This window comes from Cupressus sempervirens, chromosome 8 (genome assembly GCF_028749045.1).
Source record: "Cupressus sempervirens isolate cs-2001-9-10 chromosome 8, ASM2874904v1, whole genome shotgun sequence".
NCBI lineage: Eukaryota > Viridiplantae > Streptophyta > Pinopsida > Cupressales > Cupressaceae > Cupressus > Cupressus sempervirens.
Genome location: NC_143125.1, coordinates 748,673,779 through 748,692,026, shown reverse-complemented (window position 1 = coordinate 748,692,026; position 18,248 = coordinate 748,673,779).

The window sequence follows — 18,248 nt, the reverse complement described above, 5'->3', positions numbered from 1 at the left end:
ACATGGCTACACCAGATCCATCCAATCCAATCATCTCGAGTTGCTAGGATTCTTATGTTAGGGTCAGGGTGTTCTTCATTTTAGGAAAAACCTCGAGAGAGCTAACCACTCTATGGTTGGATGGTAAAAGTGCTTGAGCTATACTCCCATCTCATGATAGTGGATGGAGATCATTCTAATGGCTTTGGATATAGGGCTACATACTTTTACATGTCGTAGAATTTTTTATATTTATTTATCTTCATAGTACCCTTGTTAAAATGTCCCACAATAATTTTTGTGTGTTAATATTCCTTACATCCTTCAAATTTAAAAATTAATTGATATGTTATGATATGAGTGTAATTATATATTTGTAAATGTTCAAATAATATTACCATCAAAATCTATTTGGAACATTACAATACTAGTCCTAGACCCCATGTTATTTCCATCTTGTTCTTAATAGGATTATTAAAGTAACTAATTTCTAGGGGAACAAACTCTTCAAGATTCAATAGTATCAAGAACAAAGGTGATGATCTCTCAAAGCCATTTGCCTTAGTAAATAAGATTGAGATATTTGTGTGTGTGTGTAGTTGCAAGGAAATTTTTTTGCCTATGTTATATTGAATGATGTATTCATGTGTAGAATGAAAAGTGGTATGCCAAATGCAATAAAGTTAGATTTTTCATTTATAAGATATATAAACTTATCTTTTCCAAATTCTTCAAATTGAATAAAATCAAAGGATGGATAAGAGTAGAGGAAAAAATTATAAAAGAAGCACATAGGAAAGAAAAATGCCTCCAAAAAATGGTGCACATGTAGACATAGAAACACAACCAAAATCAAACAATACATCAATTCACACACTCACATATCATAAATCTAGATTAATACAACATAAGAAGGTAGACAAAGGTACAAGAAATAGGCCAAACGAAGTTCTCTTTTTTACCACAAAGTCATGGACTTTTAAATAAGAAGAAGAAACATTACACTAAGATAATTTTGGATAATAACTTGGAATTTTAAACATGAGCCTAAACTAATTGTGAATGTCTAGGGGACAATGCACCTAATAAGGGAGACAAAGAGATAATAATAGGAATTGAAGTTTGGTTAAAAATGAATAAATGAATTTCTTCTATGAGGATGGAAGCACTTCTACTTAAGAAATATAATGGTACAAAATTCACTATATAAAGTAGAAATCTGGTAGAATTTCATAACATCAAAATCATGGTAGTACAAGTGTGTAGTTTCTCATGCAAAGCCCACAACCTTGCACTTAAAAGTTGGAATGAATATAGCTTTATTCGTTAGAAATCAAAAAAGACTTTTCTGCTTAACCTAATTAAAGAAAAAGAAAAAAAATGGTATGGACTTAATCATTCCTAAAAGTTTAATTTAAAATTTAAGGAAAATCATAGCATTCATTAGCTTGAAATAATGTTGTTCACATGGAAAGTACTCTAAGCATGGAAAAATATACTAAGAACCTGATTTGTAGTAAAGGAGATGTATATCCTTATGCTCAAACATAGAATTGTCTAGGCACAACCGAGTGGAATCTACATATAAATTTTTTTCCCATGACTCATTTTGGTAGAGGATCAACCACTTTTCTATTATATTAGCTAATAATGGCATTCATTACTTAGGATTTATTTTGGATTAACAATAAAATTTTTGGTGGCAAATCATCAACTACCCTTAAACATCACACACTAAAGAAAAAATTAAGCTTAAAAAAAGTAAGTCAATTTTGACTATTTAACACTTTTAGCACATGAATCAAGTATTAGTGTGTGATAAATTTAAGTCATCCATGAATAATCTAATAGAAGCTTATCAAAGTAATGGCATTGATAACTTTAGAATTATCTTGGTCTAATGATAGAAAATTGTGGTGACAAATAATCTCATAGAAAACAATCACTAACCAAATTTGATTATCTTTATTAGAGGACTAGCTCAATTGAAGAGAATAAACATGCATTTGCAAATAAAATGAGTTTGAAAAAAAAATGGAAGGTAATCATAATGTAAGAATAAGTTATGAATTTTTTAATGGTATTGTTTGTCAGAATATTCAGAATAACTGAGAGGGAGGTGAATCAATTATTCTTAAGTCCATATGTACCAATTCAACTTTCAATAACTTCAAACAACTTATTCAATCTCATAAAATCACTCATATGGTATAGAAACTTATCAGCAACTTAACTTATTCATTCGTCACTGGCTTTCTGTTCAATATATGTCAACTAACAAAAATAAATAATAGTAAATAACATGCATCACAAAACAACATTCACACATATATGACATAAGGATTTAATGTGAAAACCCAATTTGGAAAAAATCACCAAGTGACATGCCAACACTTTTCAATCTTCTATAGTGAGCTCAATGAAGAGACAATCTTGCAAAGGGTTACAAAACACACTATTAGGTGTGACTTGGTTAGAGGATTTAATGACACTAGTGGGTTAAGACACATATTTGTGTCACCTTTTAGGACCTTTAAACCTATTTTGGTCAAATCTCACTTCTCTATCAAAACTCATCTATTTTCAAAAACTAAAAATAACATTTTATAAATCCCAGAGTCAATAAAGTCATTTTATAAATTTTATAGTGTTTTTATTAGTTATAATATGTTATAATATCAAAATGTTATAAGTAGATATTTTAACATTTGAGAAGATGCTCCCTCAAAAAAGATAAAAAATAGTAAATCATTTTTTTTAAATTAAAATTTATATTTATCCCTAGAGGAGAGTGTCCTCTTCAAGAATATGTAATTGTTTTTTCAAAAGGTGTAGATTTAATAGGGAAGTTTTGACAGGAGGAAAAAATTGTTAGTTTCTAATAAGGTTGATCTCAAGTACTTATAACAAAGAAAATATACATCAAAAGCCAATATTTATTTTTTGTTTCCATAGATATGCATGTCATCTATAATAGATTTTCAAATTAGAGCAAAAAATGATGATTTGCATATACTTGTTTGACTGGAACTACACCTTATAGTTTTCACATTTAAAAATAAGAATTCAAAATAATAATAAATGAATAAATTCTTATTCAAAAAGAAAAAAAATTATTTAAAAAAATGCATTAAATTTATTTGATTTCACACATTTTATTAGTTTATATCATCTTCAAATTCCAAACATAGATACCATTTTTAAGTCATTAAAGTTGAACAATTTGTGTTATGGGATCCTTTTTCTTTATAAAAGGTGATAGATGTTTATGCTTTTGCCCTGTTAGGAGCAGAATGATTAGAGTATTTTGGATGATTCAATTAGAATATCACCTTGATTAAAGGATTTTACCCCCACAATGTTTATAAAGTAACAACTAGGTTTGATCTGTCATGATACAACTCACTTTGCAATGTCAGACTTCCATTTAGCTCAATTTTTGGTTCATTGACTAGACCTCACTATAATCTCCATCTTTGATCTACTTGGAAATCCTTCAAGCAATCACAGTTCACCAATCTTCTCACTTTTCCTCTACTACTCTGTTCTTCATAGGTTATCCTCAAAATTGCCAATCAATAGTGAACCTTGATAAACATCCCTTATGCCTCCTTAAATAGGTAGCTTTGATCTTTTCAAACTTAAACATCACCATAGATCTTAGGTTTTGATTAGGTTCAATGAATCTAATCATCATTTTGTCCTTAGGTTCTCCTTTCTTGACACTTCTAGAAACTTCTCCTTGAATCCTTACCTTTGATCACTTAACAAACTTAATTTGTGCATTAAATATGCCAACTCATCAATCCATTCTTGAAAATAGATTGATACAAGTATGATGAATGTGTTTTAATCATTATTTTATCACTGATGTCAAACCTACTACTTGTTGGTAAGACAATTGCTTATATGATTTAAGTATTGTAATTTGTTTGATTGATGAAGAGGATTTGATCAAATGAGATAACAATAGAACCTAGAGGAAAGGTTGAGTTATGATATGGAAAATGAGTTCAAAAATTAGTTAAAACAATGATATTATAGTGCATTGATAATATACTTAAGGTTGCAAAGGATCGTTACACTTATTAAGTTCAGAAGAACAAGTTAAATGAATTTTGTCTACAAAGCTTAACATACTGCATAGTAGGTGCCAAGTAAAGTTAATGTAAGTCGAGAAAAAAATTAGTTGGATCCGAGAAAAGTCAATTTCAATGTAAGTTGATTGACATAGTGTAAGCCAAGTAAAGTTTAGTTGATGCTAAGCACCAGTAAACATTAGTTCATGCCAAGTGATTTGATAGAGGATGATGAGAAATGCAGTATGTGTCAAGCATTAGAAGCTAGTTAATGTCTAGTGTTAGTATTATGAGAAAGATCAAGAATTTGATGAATTTGAGATGACAAGTTTGATTTCTTGGATTGTGTGAACTATGTGGAAGATACACTTAATGAGCTAGTGGCACAGAATTCATGGTGAACTATTTTGAGGTGAATTCAAAGAGGATTGAAGGAAAAGTTTATAAAAGGGAATGAAATGAGATGATGGGTAGATTCATTGAATCCTACCTAATCTAACCTAACCCTAAAATGGATGATGGAGGATAAATGACAAAAGATCTTAATTCTCTATTTGTAGAGATGGCTGATCAAAAGTAAAGGTTATCATGTATGAGAACCTAAGAGAGACAAGGAGTCTATGGTATTTCTTTATTTAGGTGACCTAAGAGAAGAGACTGCATTGGAAAGAAAAGAAAGAAGGCTTAAGGGTATGGATTCTTGAAGGGTGAACAAGCTATCAGAGCTGAAGTGTGTGAAAGTCAAGAAGAATGGAGGACTGAAACAAAAATCTATAATCTACAAGTGTGTTGTAATTTGTAATCAGATCAAGCCTTAATGTTACTTTCTAATCATTATACCAGTCTAGGGTAAATACTTTGGCTTAAGGTTGACCTAATAGTCATTTGTAAATCCTTTAACCAAGTGACATTTCATGTGAATGATCTGAAGTCCTCTAACAAGGCCCACTCCTAACAAGGTGATTGAAATTCTTTAATTAGGTCACATTTAATAGTGTGCATTGTAACCTTTAATAGTGTTGGCCTTTTAAAGGGCATCACTTCAAAAGAGTGAGAATGAGTAGCATGTTACTGGTGGTTTTTCTCAAATTGGGTTTCCACGTTAAATCATTATGTCAAATATGTTATTGAATCTGTTGTGTTTCATGTTTACATTTCTACAAAGTTGATTTGATAGTAACCTAAAAGTTTAATTGATTGCATAATCTAATGGATGCATGCATGATGAAAATATTTTATGGATATGGGTTCACTATGTGAAAATTTTTAATTGTACTTCTGGACCTTGGATAACTACTTCACACCTCTCTTAGTTATTCTGAAGAATTCCAACAATTGAGAGCAGAGCTAATTTTCTTAAGATGACTAGTTTGAAGGTACTATAAACAATAAGATCAAGATGTCAAAAAGAGAGGTACCCAAGCTTAATAGAGATAACTTTCCTACATGGAAAATTATAATGAAGCTACACCTAGGAGGTCTTAGAGAGCATGCACAATCTACCATTTCTATTGAGCTTGTTGATCCTACTGGAGTCCTAACTGTTGAAGATCTAAAAGAGAAGAAAGAACACAACCAAGAAATGTTGGAAATTTCCTCTACCCTAAGCTATGTTGAGTTTGATGATATCAAGGGTTGTGAAAGTGCAAATAAAATGTGGGATGCTCTATACACTATCTATGAAGGTGACAAAAATGCTCTAAGAGCCAAAACTGAAAGTCTTAGAGGTAAGTTTGATGATATGAGAATGCAAGAAGATGAGAATATTGCTCAATATTGCTCTAAGATAAAAGATTTTGTTAATGCAATAAGAGGAGCTACTGGTAAAATAGATGATGATACTGTACTAAGCAAAGTTTGAACATTGTTGCCCATCTATGCTATTAGATTTTTTGCAATACAAGAACTGAAATGTATGCTAGGGAATAATCTAACTCTTGAAGGTTTGGTAGGTAGGCTCACTGCTTGTGAGCTATCTAATTTTGATAACTACAAAACTGAAAATGTTGAATCTACTTTGAAAGATAAATTTTCATTGAAGAAACCTAATGAGAAGAAGAAGAAAAAGAAAAAATATGTGTCCAGTGATATTGATACAAATGAGGAAGATGTAGATCAACTTAAAGCACTACTAGCAAGGAGATTTCATAGAGGTAAAGGAAAGTTTAAAGGTAAGTTTGTTAGAATGGGGTCAATGTTGCACCAAAAGACCATTCTATCAATGCCCAAAATAACTACTTAATTTATAGTACACAGGAGGTGGTTAAGCACTTATCACGAATCTCAAGGGGAGCACTAAAAAAAATTTCAACAATCTCCCCCTCAGCATTACCTGAGGGTCTAAGGATTCAAACCTATGACCAAGCTCTGATACCACTTGTTAGAATGGATTTATCATTGCACGAAAAGATTGATCTATCAATGGCTAATATAACTACTCAATTTATAGTACATAGGAGGCAATTAAGCCCTTGTCATGAATCTCGAGGGGAGCACTAAACAAATTTTCAACAAAGTTACCTATCATGTGCTTCAATTGCAATGAGGTTGGTCATATTACTACTAGATGTCTAGAGAAGAATAAGTATAGAGGTGGTGACAAATACATAAGTAGAAGAGATGAAAATATCAAAGATTACAAAGACAAAGGCAAGAAGTCTTGCTACATTGTTGAAGAGGAAACAAAAGATGGATCTGACAATTATGATGGCGAAGTGGTGTATGTTGCAATGAAGGATGAATCTGATGAACATGAGGCAACTATACTAGCATCTTGTGTGAACAAGAATGATAGATGGATCATTGAGATTAGGTGTTCACATCACATGACTAGAGATAAAAGTAAGTTCATTACCTTGAATTATTATGATAGAAATAGTGTAAGGTTTGGTAATGATGCACCTTGTCTCATAAAAGGAAAAGGTTCTATAAAATTCACAAAAAATATTTTTTGTGACAATGCTTATTATGTTGAAGGACTTAACTATATTTGTTTAGTGTGTCACAACTAAAATAATTTAGGTTGTAAGGCTGAGTTTGAAAATAAGATTGCTAAGTTATATGATACTAATGGAAAACTAATTAGAAAAGGTGATCAAACTAGAGGTAATCTATTCTACCTTGATATAGAGGATACTACTTGTTTAATTGTAGAATTTGATGATGTGTGGCTATGGCACAAGATTTTATGTCATGTTAATTTTGATAACTTGGATAGTATCAGTATCATGAGAAGAGTTAGAGGTTTGCCTAAGTTGAAGAAGCCTGGCAATATAATTTTCAAGAAATGTTTGTTAGGAAAAATGGAAAATCAAGCTTTAAGAGTAAGATTCATACCTCTAAATGAATATTAGAGATTGTTCATACTGACTTGAGGGACCAATTGAAGTGCAAGGCTACAAAGGAGATAAGTATATTATGCTACTTGTTGATGATTATTCTAGAATGATGATAGTTATGTTTTTAAAATAGAAATATGATGCTTTCCAAATGTTTAAGTGTTATTTAGAAAGTGTCGAGAAGGAAACATGTAAAATTCTAAAATGTTTGAGATTTGACAAAGGAGGAGAATTTACATCAAATGAGTTTGAGATGTTTTGTAATGACAGAGGAATCAAAAGATAGAAATCTACTCCTAGAACCCCTACACAAAATAGAATTGTTGAAAGGACAAATAGATCTATAATAGACTATGCTAGGACACTCATGACGGAGAGAAATGTTTCTTTTAAATACTAGAGAGAACCTATAAGTACAACTATCTATACCTTGAACAATGTGCAAGTCAAGAACGGTACTCATTCTACACCTCTTGAGCTATGGTATGGATACTCACCAAATGAAAAATATTTTAAGGTATTTGGAAGGAAGTGTTATATTCTCAAAGATTTCAAGAATGGTAAACTAGATACAAAAGGTAAAGAAGGTATATTCCTTGGTTATTACACAAGAAGTAAAGCTTATAAGTGTTTAAATATTATCACTAACAAAGTTGTGGAAAGTGCAAATGTGGAATTTGATGAATATATAAAAGTACATGAGGTTGAAAATATGATGGAACCATAAGAATACAAACCATTTGTATAGTTTTATGAAGGTATGCTTGCTAATGAATATTCTTAGACAAAGTTGCAAACCAATAGCAAGTTTTAGCGACTGTTGAGTCACATACTATGAACGTCGAGTTGCATTCAAGAATCAAGCTACATTCAAGTGCCAAGTTACAAAATGAAGTTGAGGCACATTCTAATTCTAAGATTAGTGTACACAAAAGAGATGAAGAACTACTTGATAGATATGTACATAGTGATTTAGAAGTTGAAAAACCAAATGAAGAAACCAGATCTAAACCAAGATTGTCTATATATGTCAAGAGACATCACCCTATTGGACAAATCATTGGAGATAAAGATGCTAGACCAATGAAAAGGAACAAGCTAAGAAATGACCATTGTTTATTGACTATGCAAGAACCTAAAATAGTGAAATTGTCTTAGAGGATGTGGACTAGAGTAAAGTCATGGAAGAAGAGATTGAACAAATTGAGAAAAATAAGACATGGACTCTAGCTCCTAGACCAGAAGATAAAAATGTGATTAGTACCAAGTGGGTATACAAAAATAAGTTAGATTAAAATGGTGAAGATACAAGGAATAAGGCAAGATTAGTTTGTAAAGGATATGTAGAAGAAGAAGGGATTGTCTATGGAGAAAATTTTTCCCTTGTTGCAAGACTGGAAGGAATAAGAACTCTGCTTGCTTACTTGCATACAAAGGTTTAAAATTTTATCAAATGGATGTTAAGTCTATATTTTTGAATGGTATCTTAGAAGAAGAATTTTATATAGAATAGCTAGAAGGATTTGTTGATGCTAACAACAAAAACATGGTATGTAGACTACACAAAGCTTTATATGGTTTGAAGCAAGCACCAAGAGCATGGTATGAAAGACTTCGTAATTATCATGTGAAGATTGGATTTGAGAGGACTAATGATAAAATTAATCTCTAAGTGAAGATGGAGAAAGGAAAAGGTATTTTGTTATCTAAAATTTTTGTCGGTGATATCATATTTGGAGGTCATGATACTTTATGTAAGGCTTTTGCAAATGAAATGAAGAAATAATTTGAGATGTCTATGTTTAGAGAGGTCAAGTTCTTTGTGGGTTTGTAAGTACATCAAATGAAATATGGTACATACATCACTCAGTCAAAGTATGTTAAGGAAATATTAAAAACTTTTTAATTGGAGGATTCTAAGCCAGTAAGCACACCTGTGGTTACAGGACATAAATTGTCAAAGAATGATGATTTAACTGAGGTGAATCAAACATTATGCATTATACACCTAAATTTGCATTATCTGTAGGAACAATTGCAAGATTCTCTACTAATCCCAGGGAGGATCATTTGATGATTGTTAAGAGAATGATGATATATCTGAAAGGAATAGAAGACTTTGGTCTATACTATAAGAAAATTGAGAAATTTGAATTGAGAGCCTACACTAGTACTAATTGGGCTGGAAATAATGATGACAAAAAGAGCACTAGTGGAGGAGAATTTTTCTTAGGTAAAAGGCTAGTTACATGAACTAGTAAGAAATAAAACTACATTTCTCAATCTAATATTGAAGCTGAATATGTTGGTGTTGCAGTAAATTGTACAAACATTGTATGGATCAAACAACTACTCAAAGGTATGAAGGAAGAAATCACTAAACCTGTGATACATTATTGTGATAATACAAGAACTATAAATATATTAAAGAATCTTGGGATGCATACAAAGACTAAGCACATTGCAATTAAGTATCATTACTTGAGAGAATTAGTTCAAAATAAAGAGGTGAAGATGGAATGTGTTAACACAAAAGAGAAAATAGTTGATATCTACACAAAAGCATTACCTAAGGATGCTCATGAGTATCTAAGAGGTAAACTAGGGGTGATACCCCTATCAAAGGCTATCTAAGAAGTATGTGGAGTGCCCTACATAAAAAAAAGTTGATTGGCATATGTTATAGATTGATGCTGGGGATGTTACTTTAGGAGTTGCCTAAAGTAATGAAAGAGCTGGAATTACAAATTAGTCACAAGCTAGGTGACCAAGAGAGAAATATATGCATATTAAGATGACAAGTCTTTGGCATTATTGTTAAAGAGGGAGAAAGATAGATATTAAGGGAGAAAGATAGAGACATCTAGAGAAATCATTAAGGGAGAAAGACAAACAAATCTGGAGAAATGAGGGAGTAATCATGATTTTCCCAATCCTGCTACTAAGGGAGATGAAGAAAAGCACAAAATAAACATGAATACCTAGTAAGAGGGAGTTAATGTCAAAGGAGAAATAAGAAGAGACCAAGAGGGAGTCATAAGGATAAGTTGATTGATTGTTTGTTGGTCATAATAGAGTTTTGTAACCTACTCAGAAGATGAAAGTTACTGATAGAGGGAGAGATTTCAATTATTTTATTTTTGGTATTTCATTGGTCATACTAATTTAGTTTGGTCAATTTGGTTTTCCATCAATGCCAAAGAGGGATAGTATTGAAAATAGATTAATACAAGTATGATAAATGTGTTTCAATCATTGTTTTGTCACTAATGTCAAACCTGCTACTTGTTGGTAAGATAATTTTTTATATGATTTAAGTACTATCATTTTTTTAATTGATAAAGAGGACTTGATCAAATGAGGTAATAATAGCACCTAGAGGAAAGGTTGAGTTATGATATGGAAAAGGAATACAAGGATCAATTAAGATAGTGATATTATAGTGCATTGATAATATACTTATGGTTGCAAAGGATGGTTACACTAATTAAGTTTAGAAGAATAATTTAAATGAAGTTTTTTTCTCAAGCTTAACATTCTAAATAGTAGGTGTCGAGTAAAGAGTGTAAGCCGAGCAAAAAATCAGTTCGAGCTTAGAAAAGTTAATTTTAGTGTGAGTTGAGTGACACAATGTAAGTTGAGTAAAGTTTAGTTAATGCCAAGCGCCAGTAAACTTTAGTTCATACTAAGTGATTTGATAGAGGATGTTGAGCAATGAAGTATGTGCCAAGTATCAAAAGCTAGTTAATGCCAAGTGTTAGCATTATGAGAAAGATCAAGAATTTGGTGAATCTAAGCTGACAAATTTGATTTTTTGGATTGTATGAACTGTGTGGAAGATAAGCTTGATGAGCTGGTGGCATAGAATTCATGGTGAACCATTTTGAGGAAAATTCAAAGAGGATTGAAGGAGAAGTTTCTAGAAGGGAATGAAATGAGATGATTGGCAGATTCATTGGATCCTACCTAATCTAACCAAACCCTAAAATAGACATTGGAGGATGAATGACAAAATATTTTAATTCTCTATTTATAGAGATGGTTGGTGAGAAGAAAAGGTTGGCATGTGTGATAACCTAAGAAAGACAAGGAATCTAGGATATTGCTTCATTCAATGACCTAAGAGAAGAGATTGCATTGGCAAGGAAAGAAATAAAGCTTAAGGATATGAATTCTTGAAGGGTGAACAAGCTATCAGAGATGAAGTGTGTGAAAGCCAAGTAGAATGGAGGACTGAAATAGAGATCTATAATCTATAAGTGTGTTGTAAGTTGTTATTAGATCAAGCCTTACTATTACTTTCTAATCATTGTACTAATCCAAGGTAAATCCTTTGGATTAAGGTTTACCTAACAGTTATTTGTAAATCTTTTAACCGAGTGACATTCCAAGTGAATGATCTAAAGTCCTCTAATAAGGTTCACTCCTAACAGGGTGATTAAAATCCTTTAACTAGGTCACATTTAACAATGTGCATTGTAAGCTTTAATAGGGTTGGCCTTGCATAGAGAATCACTTTAGAAGAGTGAGAATGAGTAGCATGTTACTGATGGTTTTTTCCAAATTGGGTTTCCACATTAAATTATTGTTTCAAATATATTATAGAATCTGTTGTGTTTCATGTTTATATTTTTGCAAAGTTGATTTGATAGTATTAACATACAAGTTTAAGTGATTGCATAATCTAATGGATGCATGCATGATGAATTTTTTTATAGATATGGGTTCAGTAAAATATGAAAAGTTTTAATTGTACATTTGGACCTTGGATAACTGATTCATCCCCATCTTAGTTATTCTAAAGAATTCCAACATCCACGCATTTTGACCAATCTAAAAATTCAACTATATTGGCCTCAAAACTTTATTCGTCATAAATTATAAAAATGCTAACACTCGATCATCACTATGTTCATATGCTCAATCATCACTATGTGGCTTAGTCTCTACTATTATGTCTCACTCAGCTTACATTGGCTTTCTCTATCTTCACTATGCTTTTTCACTACCATATTTCCTATTTCATCTTTCTTGGCAATAACTAACACTTGCCTAATACGATTTTCTTGGTTATCTCTTAAGTTCCTTCTTCTACTTCATTAACCTAGTAAAACTAATACTCAGTTGAGCTTAGTATTTTACTCAACTTCTTGTTTTCTCTTCTATACTCCAACTCAACTATCTTCTCCACTTCATATAATGATTAAACAACACATTATCTTGTTGAAGACCAATTGATTAATTGTCATTTGTAATTACAACATACTTTCTTCTCTTTACTCAACAATTTAATAGTTCATCTAGTTATCTTTGTTTTCAAATCCTCTTCATCAATCAACCGATATCACACTCTACACTATTAGTAAATGTTTCACTAGTAAGATTTGACATCAATGACATCATATTAGTTGTTCCAATTGTAGTTTCCAATAACCTCCCTCTTTGGCATTGATGGAAACACCTCTAGTTACGATGCAAATGCAAAAGACTTGCTCATGATTTATCATTAACAACTCCCTCTATAGTATGTATTAGATCTTCATTAATATCCTTCATTTCATTATGATTCTCACATTTACACTCTCTTACACTTCTCCCTATATGATGCCAATTGTAGAGTCTTCATTCTGACACCAATTGCAATACCAATTGTATTGGCTTCTTCTTTATATGATAACTATATGGTAATTGCATACATAATCTCCCTCTTTGACAACAATGTCAAAGATATATTCCATTACATACACATCATCCTCTTAGTCATTGTCTAACTAATACTACAATAATCACTCCCTCTTTCATATTTCACGTGTAGCTTCATCTACTCATATCTTTTTCCTTCTCTTCACTACTTTGGGTATCTCCTAAAGTGTGACCTCCAACATCAATGTGTAAGATATTCATTGTTGAAATGAGATTGTTTTGAAGTGTAGAACCTATAATGGAACAATCATTATTTTGTCAATGATGTCAAACTTGCCACTTGCTAGTGAGAAAATTGGTTTTTTGGTTTGAATGCTATCATGTGGTTGATTGATGAAGAAGGTTTGAAAAGAGGAGATAACAAGAGAACCTAGAGAAAGGTTGAGTTGTTTGGTGTATAAAAAGAGCACTAAGACCAAGTAAGACATTGATATTATAGTTTATTTTTTATCTACTTAAAGTCTATAATGAAAGATTACTCAAGTAAAGAATGGAAGAAGATCAAGTAAAAGAAGTGTGTGCCAAGCCTTGTCAAGAAATCAGTGCAAGATGAGCATAAAATAGTAGAAGTTAAGTGAAAATCAAGAGGTGTTGAGCAAAGATGAAAAACAGTGTAGGCCAAGTGAAAGTTAACAAATGCCAAGCAAAGTTTAGTTGGTGTCGAGCACTAGTAAACTTTAGTATTTTTCAAGTGAACTAGTGTTGTTTGAGTGACAGAATAGTATAGATGTTGAGTGACATCAAACAATGTTAAATCGAGGATTTGATGAATATAAGCCAACTAATTTGATTTCTTGAATTATGTGAAGCATGCAGAAGAAGACTATGATGAGCTAGTGGCATATAATTCAAGGTAAACCCTTTTGAGGTGAATTCAAGGAAGATTGTAGAGAAATTTTCTAGAGGGACTCAAATGGAAAAGTGGGTAGATTCATTTAATCCTACTTAACCCTAAAATGTATGATTGTGTTATGTAAAAAAATATCTCAATTCTCCATTTATAGAGATAGTTGGCCAGAAGCAAAGGTTGTCATGTGCGAGAACTTAAGGAAGACAAGGATTCTAAGGTAATTCTTAATCTAGTGGTCAAATAGAAGAGACTACAATTGGCATACAAAAAAGGAAGGCTTAAGGGGATAAATGCTTGAAGGGTGAATAAGTTATCAGAGCTAAAGAGTATGAATGCCAAGAAAATTTGTGGGCTAAACTAGAGATATGTAATCTGCAAGTGAGTTGTAAGTTTTTATCAGATCAAGTCCTACTGTTGCTTTCTAACAATTGTACCAGTGTGGATAAAATCCTTTGGATTAAGGTTGACCTAACATTTTGTAAATCCTTTAATCGGGTGATATTATAATGGAATGTTCTAAAGTCCTCTAACAAGGCTCACTCCTAATAAGGTGATTGAAATCCTTTAACTAGGTCACATTTAATAGTGTACATTGTAACCTTTAACGAGGTTGGCCTTTTATAGGGCATCACTCCAAAAGAGTGAAATTGGGTAGCATGTTACTGATGGTTTTTCCTAAATTGAGTTTACATGTAAAATCCTTGTGTCAAATTGTGTGAATGTGCTTATAGTATTTTATGTTTAAATTTCTACAAATTTATTTTGACTTAGAATAGTAACTTACTAAGTTAAGGTATTGTATGATCTAATGGATGCGTACATGTTATGATTTTATGGATATAGATCTATTAAGCATTGAAAAGTTTTATTTGTACATCTAGACCTTGGATAATTGATTCACACCCCTCTTAGTTATTCTAAAGAATTCCAATAATTGGCATTAAAGAATTGGTGCTTGTGAGGAATAGTTTGAAGGTACTAAAAGATAAAGATCAAGATGTATAGAAATGAGGTGCCCAAACTGAACAAGGAAAACTTTCTTGCATGGAAAAGTTTGATGAAGCTACATCTAGGAGGTCCTGGAGACTATGCATAATCTACCATCACCACTAAGCATGTTGATCTTGTTGGAGCCCTCACTACTGATGGCTTGAAAAAGAAGAAAGAACACATTTAGGCAATGTTGGAGATTGCCTCTACCCTAAGTTACTCATAGTTTTATGACATCAAAGATTGTGACACTGTAAAGAAAATGTGGGATGTTATACAAACAATTTATGGAGGAGATACAAATGTTTTGAGAGCCAAAGATAAAAGTTTAAGAGGGAATTTTGATGACATGAGAATGCAAGAAGGTGAGACCATTGTCCAATATTGCATAAGAATAAAAGATGGTGTGAATGCTATCAAATGAGCTAATGGTATTATTGAAGATGAGACTATAATCAACAAAGTATTAAGAACACTGCTACCTATCTATGCTATTATATTCTCTACCATACAAGAACTAATGTGTGTTCCTGATAGTAATTTGACCCTTGAGGGAATGATGGGTAGACTCATTGCCTTTGAACTCTCTAATTTTGATAATTTCAAAACTCAAAATGTTGAATTTGTTTTCAAAGATAAACTATCATTAAAGGAACCTAAAGAGAAAAAGAAAAAGGTCAAACATGTTTCTAGTGACATTGATACAGATGAGGAGGATGTAGAAGAGCTTGAAGTACTATTGACAAGGAGATTTCATAGAGGCAAAGAGAAATACAAAGGTAAGCTACCTAGCATGTGCTTTAATTGTAATGAGTTTGGTCATATTGTTGCTAGATGTCTTGAGAAGAAGAACAATAGAAGTGGAGACAAATTCAAAGGTAAAAGAGATGAGAAAAAAAAAGATAATAAAGACAAAGGAAACAAGTCTTGCTACATTGCTAAAGAGGAAACAAAAGATGAATCTGATGACCACGATGATGAAGCTGTGTATGTTGCTATAAAGGATGATTCTGATGAGGATGAGGCAATTGCACTAGTGTCTCATGTAAACAAGAGTGACATATGGATAATTGATAGTGGATGTTCACATTACATGACTGGAGATAAAAGTAAGTTCATTACCCTTCATTATTATAGTGGTAATAGTGTAAGATTTAGTAGTGATGCACCCTATCTAGTCAAAGGTAAAGGATCAATCAAACTGACAGAAAGGATCATGTGTGACAATGCATATTATGTAGAAGGACTTAACTATAACTTGTTGAGTGTGTCACAACTAATTAGTTTAGGTTGAAAAGTTGAATTTGAGAACAATAAAGCAATGATCCATGACACTGATGATAAATTGATTGGAAATGGAGATCAAACTAGAGGTAATCTATTTTATCTTAACATGAATGATGTTACTTGTCTTGTCATAGAATTTGATGATGTGTGGCTATGGCACAAGAGGTTATGTCATGTTAACTTTAATAACTTAGTTAGTACCAGTAACATGAAAAGAGTCAGAGGTTTTCCTAAACTAAAGAAACCTAGCAATGTGATTTGCAAACAATGTTAGTTAGACAAGGTGACAAAATCTAGTTTTAAAAGTAAGACTCACTCCTCTAAAGAAATTCTATAAATACTCCATACTGATTTGTATGGACCAATTCATGTGAAAAGCTACAAAGGTGACAAGTACATTATCCTATTTGTTGATGATTATTCTCGGACGATGATAGTTTTTTTTTGAAATAGAAATTTAATACATTTCAAATGTTTTAGTGGTACTTGGCTAGAGTTGAAAAGGAGACAAGCAAACACTTGAAATGTCTGAGATCTGATTGAGGTGGAGAATTTACATCAAATGAGTGTGAGATATTATGTAATGATAGAGGAATCAAGAGATAGACTTCTTCACCTAGGACCCCTCCACAAAATGGGATTTCTGAAAGGAGGAATAGATCTATAATGAACTATGCTAGAACACTTTTAATGGAGAAGAATGTTTCTTTGAAATACTAGAGAAGTACAACTATCTATACCTTGAACTAAGTACAAGTCAAGAGAGGTACCCATTCAACACCTTTTGAACTATGGTATGGATACTCCCAATGTAAAATATTTCAAGGTATTTGGAAGCAAGTGATATATTCTTAAAGACAATGGGAATACTAAAGTTGATGCTAAAAGTGAAAAATGTATATTCCTAGGCTATTTCACAAGAAATAAAGCTTATAAGTGTTTGACTACTAACACTAACAAAGTTGTGGAAAATGAAAATATGAAGTTTGATGAATATATAGAGGTACATAAACTTGAACCTATGGAGGAACTTGAAGAGTACAAATCTTTTGTGTACTACTAGTAAATTTGGACTCAATTTTTGACAAATTTTGGTCAAAATTTCAACCAAGCAGTTTGTGGTAATTTTTCTCGTTGAAATTTTGACCAATACATTTGTCAAAAAAATTAATTTTTGCTAGCTCTAATTTGTCATTGTTGGTCAAAATTTCCACCAATGTTTGGTCGATTTTTTTTTTAGAATTGGTGGAAATTTTGACCAATCTCTTGGTAGAAAACTATCAAGAATTGGGCAAAATTTCCACCAATGTTTGGTCAAATTTTTTTTATAATTGGTGGAAATTTTGACCAATTCTTGGTAGAAAACTATCAAGAATTGATCGAACTTTCCACCAATGTTTGGTCTAATTTTTTTTAGGTTGTATCAAGCAATTGAAACAAATAATGGAATGGACACTTTACAATCAGAGGACACCTATGAGAAGAAAAATTCTCCTACTCCAACTTTATCTTTGCAGAGTTATAAAAGGTTGCAAATTAAATGGCTTGGATAAGAAACAATTGCTTGATACAGCATTGAACAAATGGACATTTATGCATAGGGCACCATCAATTATGTGAGTGATGCAGATGTAACCAATTTTTTTGAGGTCAAAGCCACCAATTAATAAAGGTTTCTAATCTCCACGAGGTTGACATTGTGGTTGTAAGGGCTATGGAGAGGGTACTTCTTCATTGTCCACTTCATCACTGATTAACTTGCACCACAGACCGATGGTCTTCATCTTTGTTGTGGGCTCCTATCCCCTATGTGAGTGCTAATGTAGAAGCCAAAGCATAAAAATAAGTGAAAGCATGTTGAATAAGGTTTCTAATCTCAACTTGGTCAACATTGTTGATTTAAGGGCTATGGACTGGGCAATTCTTCAATGTCCAATTAGGGGTAGCATTGCATCCTCTTTAATTGTTACATGTATAGCCCCAGGAGGAAATAGGTTGTTGGTTGCTTCTTCTGGCCTTGCA